The sequence below is a fragment of the Callithrix jacchus genome, chromosome 3, assembly GCF_049354715.1.
Source record: "Callithrix jacchus isolate 240 chromosome 3, calJac240_pri, whole genome shotgun sequence".
Classification (NCBI taxonomy): domain Eukaryota; kingdom Metazoa; phylum Chordata; class Mammalia; order Primates; family Cebidae; genus Callithrix; species Callithrix jacchus.
Genome location: NC_133504.1, coordinates 117835339 through 117849260, shown reverse-complemented (window position 1 = coordinate 117849260; position 13922 = coordinate 117835339). Strand labels below are relative to the sequence as shown.

At 37.7% G+C, this 13922-nt stretch overlaps 1 pseudogene; it reads left to right on the top strand.

Annotated features, from left to right (window-relative positions):
• Window positions 1-309: 309 nt before the first annotated feature.
• On the top strand, window positions 310-1172 carry LOC100404614 (small ribosomal subunit protein uS2 pseudogene; annotated as a pseudogene).
• Window positions 1173-13922: the final 12750 nt, after the last annotated feature.

The window sequence follows — 13922 nt, the reverse complement described above, 5'->3', positions numbered from 1 at the left end:
CATTTTCTTAACAGTGTCCTTTCCAGAGGAAAAAGTTTTAAATTTTTATTAAATCCAATTTATCTTTTTCATAAATGAATAGTATTTTTGATATCATGTCCGATAACTCTTTGATATCTTGCCTAACCCCAATTCCTATGTTATTCTGAAAGCTTTATAGTTTTAGGTTTCACATTTTGATTTATGATCTACTTTGCATTAATAGTGATATAGCCTTTCCATGCTACCCACAGAACGGTCCATACAGCATTGTTGTGGATTCCCATTGTAACTTAAAGGGAAACTTTCACAATATTCAAAGCTCTTGATACCCTGCAAATGAAGAAGGAGGATGTCCTTAAGTTCCTTGCAGCAGGAACCCACTTAGGTGTCACCAATCTTGACTTGCAAATGAAACAGTACATCTATAAAAGGAAAGTGATGGCATCTACATCATAAATCTGAAGATGACCTGGGAGAAGCTTCTGCTGGCAGCTCGTGCCATTGTTGCCATTGAAAACCCTGCTGATGTCAGTATTATATCCTCCAGGAATACCGACCAGAGGGCCGTGCCGAAGTTTGCTGCTGCCACTGGAGCCATTCCAATTGCTGGCCACTTCACTCCTGGAACCTTCGCTAACCAGATTCAGTCAGCATTCTGAGAGTCACAGCTTCTTGTGGTTACTGACCCTAGAGCTAACTACGAGCCTTTCATGGAGGCATCTTATGTTAACCTACCTACCATTGCTCTGTGTAATACAGATTCTCCTCTGCTCTGTGTGGACATTGCCATTCCATGCAACAAGGGAGCTCACTCAGTGGGTTCAATGTGGTGTATACGGCCCGAAGTTCTGCCCATGCGTGGCATTTCCTGTGAACACCTGTGGGAAGTCATGCCTGATCTCTACTTCTATAGAGATCCTGAAAAGATGGAAAAAGAAGAGCAGGCTGCTGCTTAAAACGTTATGACCAAGGAGGAATTTCAGAGTGAATGGACTCCTCCAATTCTTGAGTTCACTGTTACTCAGTCTGAGGTTACAGACTGGTCTGAAGGTGTGCAGGTGCCCTCTGTGCCTATTCAGCAGTTCCCTACTGAGATCAGAGTGCTCACTCAGCCTGCCACAGAAGACTGGTCTGCAGCTCCCACTGCTCAGGCCACTGAATGGGTAGAAGCAACCACTGAATGGCCTTAAAATTTCTTGCACAGGATCTTAAGCAAGATGGAAATAAGTTTGCTGAAAAATAAACACCAGTTTCTAAAAAAAAGAAAGAGATAGGGATAAAGTTTAATTTTTCCTTTTATGTTTTGTTTGCAGGTGGATGTTCAATTGTTCCAACACCATTTATTTTTTTCAAAGAAACCAAAACACTTCTTTCTCTATTTAATTATTTTTCACTTTTGCCAAAAATCAAATGGTTGCACCTATACAGGTTTATATCTGGATTGTCTATCCTGTTCCAAGACTGCTCTAGACTGATGTATGAGTCTGTTCCTTTGCTTATACCATATTTTCTTGATTACTGTAGTTTTGTAGTATATCTAAAAGTCAGGTGCTATGAATTCTCTAATTTTTAAGAGTGCTTTAGCCATTTTAATTTATTTGGCTCTCTATATACATTTTAGAATCAGCTTGTCTACATCTACAAAAAAACTCCACAAAAATTTGGTTGGAATTTTGCATAGAATTGTAATTTGGCCAGAATTAACAACTTTCCTTTATTGAATCCATGAGCAAGCCATATTTTTCCATTATTCAAATTTTCTTTGATTTCCTTCATCAGGATTTTGTAGTTTTCAGCACATGGATATTGCACAGTTTAGTTAGGTTTATTACTATGTACTTCTTCTTTGTAGTGTGTTTTGTAATTTTAAAAAACAATTTTATCTAATTGTTCATTGCTAGTGTGCATAATAAAAATTGTTTTATGTGTCTACCTTGTAAACAACAAGGTCTGTGTTCTGTGTTCTGTGACCCTGCTTAACTTACAGATTCATCCTTGGATTTAAAAATTAGATTCCTGGGAATTGTTATGTTGGAAATCATGTCATATGCAAATAAGAACAGTTTATTTCTTCCTTCTCACCTCATACTACTTTTATTTTATTGTTTTTCTTGATTTATTGCAATGGCTATGTTTTCCAGGATGATGTTCAGTAGTATTAGTGAGAGTTAATGTTCTTGCCATTTTTAGGAGAAAAACTTTTTTAGGAGAGAAACTTTCATTCTATTACCAGTAAATAAAATGTTAGCATAGATTATTGTAGAAATCCCTTATCAGGTTGAAGAAGTCACCCCCTATTTCTAGCTTGCTAAAATCATTTATCAAGAATGAGATACTGACCATATGCAGAATAATAAAATTGGACCCATTTATCACCCCATATACATACATCATCTGAAACTACAAAACTACTAGAATAAAACATAGAAGAAAAAAGCTTCTTGACATTGATATCTCAAAGATTTCTTAACTATGACCCCGAAAGCACTGATGACAAAAGCAAAAATAGTCAAACTGAATTGAATCAAAGTAAAGAGGTTCTGTACAGCAAAGAAAACAACAGAATGAAGAGACAACCTGTGAAATAAGAGAATATATGTGCAAACTATACATCTGATGAGAGGATAATATCCAAAATATGTAACAAACTCAAACAACTAAACAGCAAGGAAACAACCTGAGTTTTAAATGGGCAGAGGACCCAAATAGACATTTCTCAAAAGACTTTCAAAGGGCTAAGGGGCTGACACAAGTATATGAAAAAAATGTTGAGCATCACTAATCATCAGAAAAATGCAAATTAAATTCACAATGAGACATCACTTCAAATCTATTAGAATGCCTTTTATGTTTAAAAAAGATAGATGTTTGTGAAGATGCAGAGAAAAAGGAATTCTTGTACATTGCTGGTGAGAATGTAAATTAGTATAGCAATTATAGAAAACAATATGGAGGTTTTTCAAAAAATTAAAAATAGAACTACCATATGATCCAGCAATTCCACTTCTGGGTATATATCCAAATGAAATGAAATCAGTTTGTGGAAGAGATATCTGCACTCTTGTGTTTATTGCAGCATTATTCACAATAGCCAAGATATGGAATCAACTTGAGTGCCCATCAACAGATGAATAAATAAAATGTGGTACATATGTACAATGAAATACTATTTGGTCTTAAAAAGGAAGAAAATTCTGTGATTAGCTACAACATGAATGGATCTGGAGGACAATATGCTAAGTGAAATAAGTCAAGCACAGAAAGATAAATACTATATGATCTCACTTATATGTGAAATCTTAAAAAGTTGAATTAAAAGATGGAGAGAGCAGAATGGCAGTTACTAGGGGCTCACTAGGGAGAGAGAGTATGCGAAGATCCTGTCCAAAATGTTTAAAGTTTTAGTTAGACAGCAGAAATAATTTCTAAAGATCTTTTGTATAGCATGGTAACTATAGTTAATAATAATGTGTTGTGTGCTTGAGAATTGCTAAAAGAGTAGATTTTAAATATTCTCACCACAAAAAAAAGATAAGTATTGGAGGTGATGTACATGTTAATGACCTAAATGTAATTATTCCAGATGTATACATATATCAAAGCATTATGTTGCACTGCATTCATGTACACAATACAATTAAAATATATATATATGCATAGGCCAGTGCAGTAGCTCATGCCTATGATCCAAGAACTTTGGGAGGCTATAGCAAGAGGATAGCTTGAGCCAAGGTGTTCAAGACCAGCCCTGGCAACACAGTGAGACCCTGTCACTACAAAAATAAAATAAAAAATTAGCCAGACATGAGGGCACACACCTATATTCCCACCTACCCAGGAAGCTGATATGGGTGGATTGCTCGAACCAGGAGGGTGGAGACTGCAGTGAGCTGTGTTCATACCACTACACTCCAGCCTGGGTGACAGAGTGAGACTATCTCAAAAAAATTCTGTATACATATCAAATGTATGTCAAATATTGTCAAATGCTATTTCAGGATCAATTGATATAATGTGAGTTTTTCTTCTTTAGATTGTCCCTGTGATGAGTTACACAGATTACTTTTCAATTATTGAACCAACCTTGCATTCTTTGTGTAAATCACATTTATTTGTAGTGCTATTTTTCTGTTATATAATTCAATTTACTAATGTATACCCAGGCACTTTCTGTGTAAGTTCATGAGGAATACATTGGTCTTTGGAATTTTTTTCCTGTATCATCTTTCCTTGAATTTTATTTCTAGCTTCATAAAATAAATTATGAAATATCTCCCTTCTTTCATTTTCTGGAAGAAAATATATAACATTAGTGTTATATCTCCTTTTTTAAAAAATTGTACTGCAGGTTCTGGGGTCCATATGCAGATCATGCAGGATTGTTACATAGGTACATAAATGTCAAGGTGATTTGCTGCCTTCATCGCCCTATATCTGGTATTTCTCCCCATGTTATCCCTCCCCATCCTCCCCATCCCCCACTGTCCACAACTGACTACAGTGTGTGATGCTCCCCTCCCTGTGTCCAGTTGTTCTCATTGTTCAACATCCACCTAAGAGTGAGAACATGTGGTGTTTTTGGTTTTCTGTTCTTGTGTCAGTTTGCTGAGAATGATGGTTTCCAGATTCATCCATGTCCCTATGAAGGACACAAACTCATTGTTTTTTTGTTGGCTGCATAGTATTCTATGGCATATATGTGCCCATTTTCTTTTTCCAGTCTCTCGTTGATGAACATTTGGATTGGTTCCAAGTCTTTGCTATTGTAAACAGTACTGCAATGAACATACATGTGCATGTGTCTTTAAAATAAAACAACTTACAATCCTTTGGGTATATAGCAAGTAATGGGATCAAGTGGTATTTCTATTTCTAGGTCCTTGAGGAATCATCACACTGTCTTCCACAATGGTTGAACTAATTTACACTTCCACCAACAGTGTAAAAGTGTTCCTATTTCTCCACATCCTCTCCAGCATCTGTTATCTCTACATTTTTTAATGATAGCCATTCTAACTTATGTGAGATGATATCTCAATGTGGTTTTGATTTGCATTCCTCTAATGACCATTGATGGTGAACATTTTTTTCATGTTTGTAATTTTTTTTCCCATTCTGTTGGTTGCCATAAACACTTAGTAGAATTTAACAGTTAACATATCTAAGCATAAAGATTTCCTTTTCAGAAAGATTCTTTTGTTTAACTTTGAACTCAAGTTTTTAATAGCTGTATGACTGTTCAGGTTATCTATTTCACATTGGGTAAGTATTGGTAATTTGCGTTTTTTCAAGGAATTTAAATTTCACATAATTTGTCAAAGTTGTTGCATTTTTCATAGTATTAACTTGATATCCTCTTAATGCCTGCAAAGTCTGTTATGATGTCTCTTCTTTTATTGCTGATATTGGAAACTTGTGTCTTGTCTCCTTTTGCTTTGTAAATCTTGCTAGAGTTTTCCAAATTCTATCAAGAACCAGCTTGTGTTTTTATTAATTGATTACTGTGTTTCTGCTTTTTATTCATTTAATGTTGTTATTTTTACTATTTCTTTCTTTCTGTTTTTTATTTCTTGTTTCTAGTTTAAGGTGAGAGCTTAGATATTTTTATTTGAAAATCTTTTTACCCTCTTTTATCTTCTCCTTCCTTCCTTCCTAACTTTCTGTCTCACTTTGTCACCCAGGCTGGAGGGCAGCACAAACATGACTCACTGTACCCTCCATCTCCCTAAACCAAGAAATCCTCCTGCTTCAGCCTCCCAAGTAGCTGGGAATGCTGGCACACATCACCATGACCAATCAATTTTGCATTTTTGGTAGAGATGTGGTTTAGCCATGTTGCCAAGGCCAGTCTGGAGCTTCTGAGCTCTAATGGTGTGCCCAGCATGGCCTTTCAAAGTGCTGGAGTGGATAACTTAGAGAGAAATATGAATGAATTAAAAGAGCTGAAAACCACAATATGAGAACTTTGAGAAGCATGCACAAGTTTCAATAGCCAAATTGACCAAGCAGAAGAGAGAATATCTGAAGTCGAAGATCAACTCAATGAAATAAAACGAGAAACCAAGATCAGAGAAAAAAGTGCAAAAAGTAATGAACAAAGTCCCCAAGAAATGTGGAACTATGTGAAGAGACCTAACCTACGTTTGATAGGTGTACCAGAAGGGGACGAAGAGAATGAATCCAAGCTGGAAAATACTCTTCAGGACATCATCCAGGAAAATTTCCCCCACCAAACAAGGCAGGCCAACACTCAAATCCAGGAAATACAGAGAACACCACAAAGATATTCCGCAAGAAGAGCAACCCCAAGGCACATAATCGTCAGATTCAACAAGGTTGAAATGAAGGAGAAAATACTAAGGGCAGCCAGAGAGAAAGGTCGGGTCACCCACAAAGGGAAGCCCATCAGACTCACAGCAGATCTCTCGGCAGAAACACTACAAGCCAGAAGAGAGTGGGGGCCAATATTCAACATTCTTAAAGAAAAGAACTTTCAACCCAGAATTTTATATCCAGCCAAACTGAGCTTCATAAGTGAAGGAAAAATAAAATCCTTTGTGAACAAGCAAGTACTCAGAGATTTTGTCACCACCAGGCCTGCTTTACAAGAGCTCCTGAAAAAGGCACTACACATAGAAATGAAACAACCAGTACCAGCCATTCCAAAATCACACTAAATGTTAAAGAGCATCAACATAATGAAGAATCTACAAGAACTAATGGGCAAAACAGACACTTAGCATCAAAATGGCAGTATCAAAATCACACATAAAAATATTAACCCTAAATGTAAATGGACTAAATGCACCAATCAAAAGACACAGACTGGCAAAATGGATAAAAATCCAAAACCCATCAGTGTGCTGTATCCAGGACACCCATCTCACATGCAAGGATACACAAAGGCTCAAAATAGAGGAATGGCGGAAGATTTACCAAGCAAATGGAGAGCAAAAAAAAGCAGGAGTTGCAATTCTCATCTCTGATAAAATAGACTGTAAAGCATCAAAGATCAAAAGAAACAAAGGAGGCCATTACATAATGGTAAAAGGATCGATACAACAAGAAGAGCTAACGATCCTAAACATATATGGACCCAATACAGGAGCACCCAGATACATAAGGCAAGTTCTTAATAACTTACAAAGAAACTTAGACTCCCACACAATAATAGTGGGAGACGTTAACACTCCACTGTCAATAATAGACAGATCAACCAGATAGAAAATCAACAAGGATATCCAGGGCTTGAACTCAGACCTGGAGCAAGCAAACCTGATAGACATTTACAGAACTCTCCACCCCAAATCCACAGAATATACATTCTTCTCAGCACCACATCACACCTACTCTAAAATTGACCACATAATTGGAAGTAAAGCACTGCTCAGCAAATGCAAAACAACTGGAATCATAACAAACAGCCTCTCAAACCACAGTGCAATCAAGTTAGAACTCAGAATTCAGAAACCAACCCAGAACCACACAGCTTCATGAAAACTGAACAACTGTCTCTTGAATGTTGACTGGATAAACAATGAAATGAAGACAGAAATAAAGAAGTTCTTCGAAACCCATGAGAATGAAGACACAACGTGCCAGAATCTCTGGGACACATTTAAAGCAGTCTCTAGAGGAAAGTATATAGCAATAAGTGCCCATATGAGGAGAATGGAGAGATCCAAAATTGACACCCTATCATCAAAATTGAAAGAGCTAGAGGAGCAAGATCAAAAAAACTCAAAACCCAGCAGAAGACAAGAAATAACTAAGATCAGAGCTGAAATGAAGGAGATTGAGACACGAAAAACCCTTCAAAAAATCAATAAATCCAAGAGCTGGTTTTATGAAAACATCAACAAAATAGACAGACCACTAGCCAGATTGATTAAAAAGAAAAGAGAGAACAACCAAACAGATGCAATAAAAAATAATAAAAGGGAAATCACCACAGATTCCACAGAAATTCAAACCATCATCAGGGAATATTACAAACAACTCTATGCACATAAACTAGTAAACCTGAAAGAAATGGATAAATTCCTGGACTCCTGTGTCCTCCCAAGCCTAAACCAGGAGAAAGCTGAAACTATGAATAGACCAATAACAAGGTCAGAATTCGAGGCAGCAATTAAGAACTTACCACACAAAAAAAGCCCAGGTCCAGACGGGTTCACAGCCGAATTGTACCAGACACACAAAGAGGAGCTTGTACCATTCCTTCTAAAACTATTCCAGATAATCCAAAAAGAGGGAGTCCTTCCCAAATCATTTTATGAGACCAACATCATCCTGATACCAAAACCCGGCAGAGACCCAACAAGAAAAGAAAACTTCAGGCCAATATCCATGATGAACATAGATGCAAAAATCTTCAATAAAATATTGGCAAGCCGATTGCAACAGCAAATCAAATAACTTATTCATCATGATCAAGTAGGATTCATCCCAGGAATGCAAGGCTGGTTCAACTTACGCAAGTCTATAAACATAATTCACCACATAAACAGGACCAAAAACAAAAACCACATGGTTATCTGAATTGATGCAGGGAAGGCATTTGACAAAATTCAACAGCCCTTTATGCTAAAAACCCTCAATAAACTCGGTATCAATGGAACATATCTCAAAGTAATAAAAGCTATTTATGACAAACCAACAGCCAATATCATACTGAATGGGCAAAAACTGGAAGCATTCCCTTTGAAATCCAGCACTAGACAAGGATGCCCTCTCTCACCACTCCTATTCAATATAGTACTGGAAGTTCTAGCCAGAGCAATCAGGCAAGAAAAAGAAATAAAGGGTATTCAAATAGGAAAGGTGGAAGCCAAATTGTCTCTATTTGCAGACGACATGATAGTATACCTAGAAGACCCCATCGCCTCAGCCCCAAAACTCCTGAAACTGATAAGCAACTTCAGCAAAGTCTCAGGATATAAAATCAATGTGCAAAAATCACAAGCATTCCTATACACCAATAACAGACTTAAAGAAAGCCAAATCAAGAACGAACTGCCATTCACAATTGCTACAAAAAGAATAAAATACCTTGGAATACAACTCACAAGGAACATCAGGGACCTCTTCAAGGAAAACTACAAACCACTGCTCAACGAAATCAGAGAGGACACAAACAGATGGAGAAACATTCCATGTTCATGGTTAGGAAGAATTAATGTCATGAAAATGGCTATACTTCCCAAAGTAATTTACAGAATCAACGCTATCCCCATCAAGCTACCATTGACTTTCTTCACAGAACTGGAAAAAACCACCATGAACTTCATATGGAACCAAAAGAGAGCCCGCATAGCCAAGTCAATTCTAAGCAAAAAGAACACCGTAAGGGGCATCACACTACCGGATTTCAAACTCTACTACAAGGCTACAGTAATCAAAACAGCATGGTACTGGTACCAAACCAGAGATATAGACCAATGGAACAAAACAGAGGCATCGGAGGCAACACAACATATCTACAACCATACAATCTTTGATAAACCTGACAAAAACAAGCAATGGGGAAAGGATTCCCTGTTTAACAAATAGTGTTGGGAAAACTGGCTAGCCATGTGCAGAAAGCAGAAACTGGACCCCTTCCTGACACCTTACACTAAAATTAACTCCAGATGGATTAAAGACTTAAACATAAGACCTGGCACCATAAAAACCCTAGAAGGAAATCTAGGCAAAACTATCCAGGACATAGGAGTAGGCAAGAACTTCATGAACAAAACACCAAAAGCATTGGCAACAAAGGCCAAAATAGACAAATGGGACCCAGTGGAACTCCACAGCTTCTGCACGGCAAAAGAAACAGTCACTAGAGTGAATCGGCAACCAACAGAATGGGAAAAAATTTTTGCAGTTTACCCATCTGACAAAGGGCTGATATCCAGAATTTGCAAAGAACTCAAACAGATTTACAGAAAAAAAACAAACAAGCCCATTCAAAAGTGGACAAAGGATATGAACAGACACTTTACGAAAGAAGACATATATGAGGCCAACAATCATATGAAAAAATGCTCATCGTCACTGGTCATCAGAGAGATGCAAATCAAAACCACATTGAGATACCATCTCACGCCAGTTAGAATGGCGATCATTAAAAAAATCTGGAGACAACAGATGCTGGAGAGGCTGTGGAGAAAAAGGAACACTTTTACACTGTTGGTGGGAGTGTAAATTAGTTCAACCATTGTGGAAGACAGTGTGGCGATTCCTCAAGGCCTTCGAAATAGAAATTCCATTTGACCCAGCAATCCCATTACTGAGTATATATCCAAAGGACTATAAATTGTTCTACTATAAGGACACATGCACACGAATGTTCATTGCAGCACTGTTTACAATAGCAAAGACTTGGAATCAACCCAAATGCCCATCGATGATAGACTGGATTGGAAAAATGTGGCACATATACACCATGGAATATTATGCAGCAATCAGAAATGATGAGTTTGTGTCGTTTGTAGGGACATGGATGAATCTGGAGAACATCATCCTCAGCAAACTGACACAAGAACAGAAAATGAAACACCGCATATTCTCACTCATAGGCGGGTGATGAAAAATGAGAACACATGGACACAGGGAGGGGAGTACTAAACACTGGGGTCTATCGGGGGGAAAAGGGGAAGGCCAGTGGGAGGGGGAGCTGGGGAGGGATAGCCTGGGGAGAAATGCCAAATGTGGGTGAAGGGGAGGAAGGAAGCAAAACACACTGCCATGTGTGTACCTACGCAACTGTCTTGCATGTTCTGCTCATGTACCCCAAAACCTAAAATGCAATAAAAAATTAAAAAAATAAAAAATCAAATGCCTCAAAATCAAAAAAAAAACAAAAACAAAAAAAAACAAAGTGCTGGGGTTATAGGCATGAGCCACTGCACCTCTTCCTCTTTAAGCATCTTGTTATAAATTTTGATCTAAACAGTGACTTATTGGCCAGGAGCAATGGCTCAAGCCTGTAATCGCAGAGCTTTGGGAGGCCGAGGCATGTGGATCACTAGGTCAAGAGTTCAAGACCATCCTGGTCAACATGGTGAAACCACGTCGCTACTAAAAATACAAAAAATTAGCTGGGCATGGTGGCATGTGCCTGTAATCCCAGCTACTCGGGAGGCTGAGGCAGGAGAATTGCCTGACCCCAGGAGGCAGAGGTTGCAGTGAGCCAAGATCCCACCATTGCACTCCAGCCTGGGTAACAAGAGCGAAACTCCATCTCAAAAAACAAACAAACAAACAAACAAAAAACAAAACAGTGACTTAGCTGCATCCAAAAATGTTTATGTATTTTTATTTTCTTTCATTTCAAAATATTTTCTAATTTGTCTTGAGATTTCTGATTTGATACATGGGTTATTTCAATGTGTGTTATTTAACTTCCAAGAGTCTAGATATTTTTCTGTTAATTTTCTGATATTTATTTCTTGTTAAATATCCACTGTGGTCAAAGAACATACTTTATAGATTCCAAATCTTTTAAATTAGTTAATTTTGTTTTATGTTCCAGGACATTATGTAGCTTTGTAAATGTTTCACATGCATGTGGAAAAAAATGTACATTTTGCTGTTGTTTGAGGGAGTGTTCTATAAATGACAATTAGATCCAGTTGTTCAATAGTGATACCTCTTTCTTCTATATGCTTGTTGATTTTCGGTCTACTAGTTATTCTATTACTGAGAAAATAGTATTTGAGTCTTCAATTTTAATTGCCTATTAGTCTATTTACCTTTAAACTTCTGTTCATTTTTGTTTTGTGTAATTTAATATACTATTACTAGGTCCACACAGATTGAAGATAGTTTTGTCTTATTGATGATTTGACTCTTTTAACATTATATACTGAGCCTTTTATCCCTGGTAGTATTTTGGCTGTAAAGTCTATATCGATAATCTATATAGCCACTACAGCTTTTTATTGATTAATGTTTTCAAGTATTCATTTTTATCATTCTCCTATTGACCTATGTCAAATTATACTTGAATATCCTATTTTCTACACAGCATAAATTGGTTTTGTGGTGGTTTTTTTCCATGTCTTTTCCACTGGTGTGTTTAGAACATTGGCATTTAATATATTTGTTGATACGTTTGCATTTAGAGCTGCCATTTTATTATTTGTTTCTCTTTAGTGTATCTCATTTCTGTTCTTCTGTTTTCCTTTTCCTGTTTTACGTTAAGCATTTTTTAGTACACTGGATTATATGGAAACTCCGTGTTTAACTTTTGGAGGAACTACCTACTATATCTTTGGCAACTCTTATTATGTTTTTTCTTACACCCATTCTAATGTTGTGAGGTGATAGCACATGATTTTGGTTTATCCATTGTTTTGTATTATATCTCTTTGTATAGCTTTAAACAATTGCACTAGGGCTTATAAGATAGCATGTTAGTTTTGCACAGTCTACTTAGAACAAGTATTTCACTACTTTAGGTAGACTATAGATATATTACCAGCATATGTTTCTTTTTACCCTCCTGCCACATGAAAACCCCTTCAAAAATATTCCCTCACCTGCAACATGTGCAGTTATAATAAAATATGTGTAAGAGATGGTCTAATAGGAATTGCTCTGGAGTGCAGTTCCCAGTGAGAATGCAGAGGGTGAGTGATCACTGCATTTCCAAATAAGTTTTTACTGCCCACAGACCAGTAGATTCCTGGGAGGAAAAGCACCATGCGTTTCCGGCATGGCTGTTTCAGCTGGTGCATCAGGTCTCTGCACAAAAACTCACACAAATCTGGATGGCCATTTCAACTGGTGTCTGGAATGCCTGGGAGACAGAGTCACCCATTCAACTGATAAAAAGGGGGCTGAAACAGGGAGCCAGGTGACCTGGCTTGGCGGGCCCCATCCTCACAAATAACAGCAATCTGAAATGCTCTGGATTGAGAGTCTCACAGCAAGCACAGGTGGACCCAGGGCAGTCCAGCTCTGTGCGGGAAACAGCATCCGACATTACTGAGGCAGTCCACCACTACCTAGGCAGTCTGCCATTACTGAGGCAATCCACCATTACTGAGGCAGTCTGCTTTTACAGAGGCAGTCCGCCATTGCAGAGGCAGTTCGCCCTTACTGAGGCAGGCTGCCATTATGCAGGCAGTTCTAACTATACCTTTGTAAACAAAACCACAAGGAAGTTCACACAGCAGGTGGGCAGAGCCCACAGCAGCTCAGCAATGCCTCAGCTGGCAGACTGTGACTAGGCTACCTCCTCACTGGACAGGACATCATTGAAAAAAGGCAGCAACATGTCAGGAACTTATAAATAAGGCTCCACCTTCCCAGGACAGAGCACCTGTTATCCATATCAGAAGAGGAAGAAACACCACAAGTGCATGCACACATAGGAGGAAACAGTGAAAAGGCAGCCATCTGCAACCCAGGAAGAAAGTTCATACCAGAAACCATTCCTGATGAAACCTTGATCTTAGATTTTCAGCCTCCCGAACTGTGAGAGAGTATACTTTTGTTGCTTAAGCCATCTAGTCTGTGATATTCTGCTATGGCATCTGCACAGATAAATAAAAATATTTCTCTTGTGCCAGTATCACTCTGTCATGATTACAATTGCTTTGTAGTAGGTTTTGAAACCAAGATATATGAGCTCTCCTTATTTATTCTTTTTCAGGTTTTTTGATATTCTGAGTTTCTTGCAATTTCATGTTAAGTTTAGAGTCAGCCTTCAATGTCAGCAATGGCAGCTGGGATTCCAATAAGAATTGTGTTGAAACTGTAGATCAGATGGGGACATATTGCCATTTTGACAATAGTTAAGTCTTACTATCCATGACCATGTTATGTATTTCCACTTATTTAACCTTCTGTAATTTCTTTTAACAATATTTTGTAGTATTCAGGGTGTAAATTTTATACTTGTTAAATTTGCTCTTGTGTATTTTATTCTTTTTGATGCTAATATG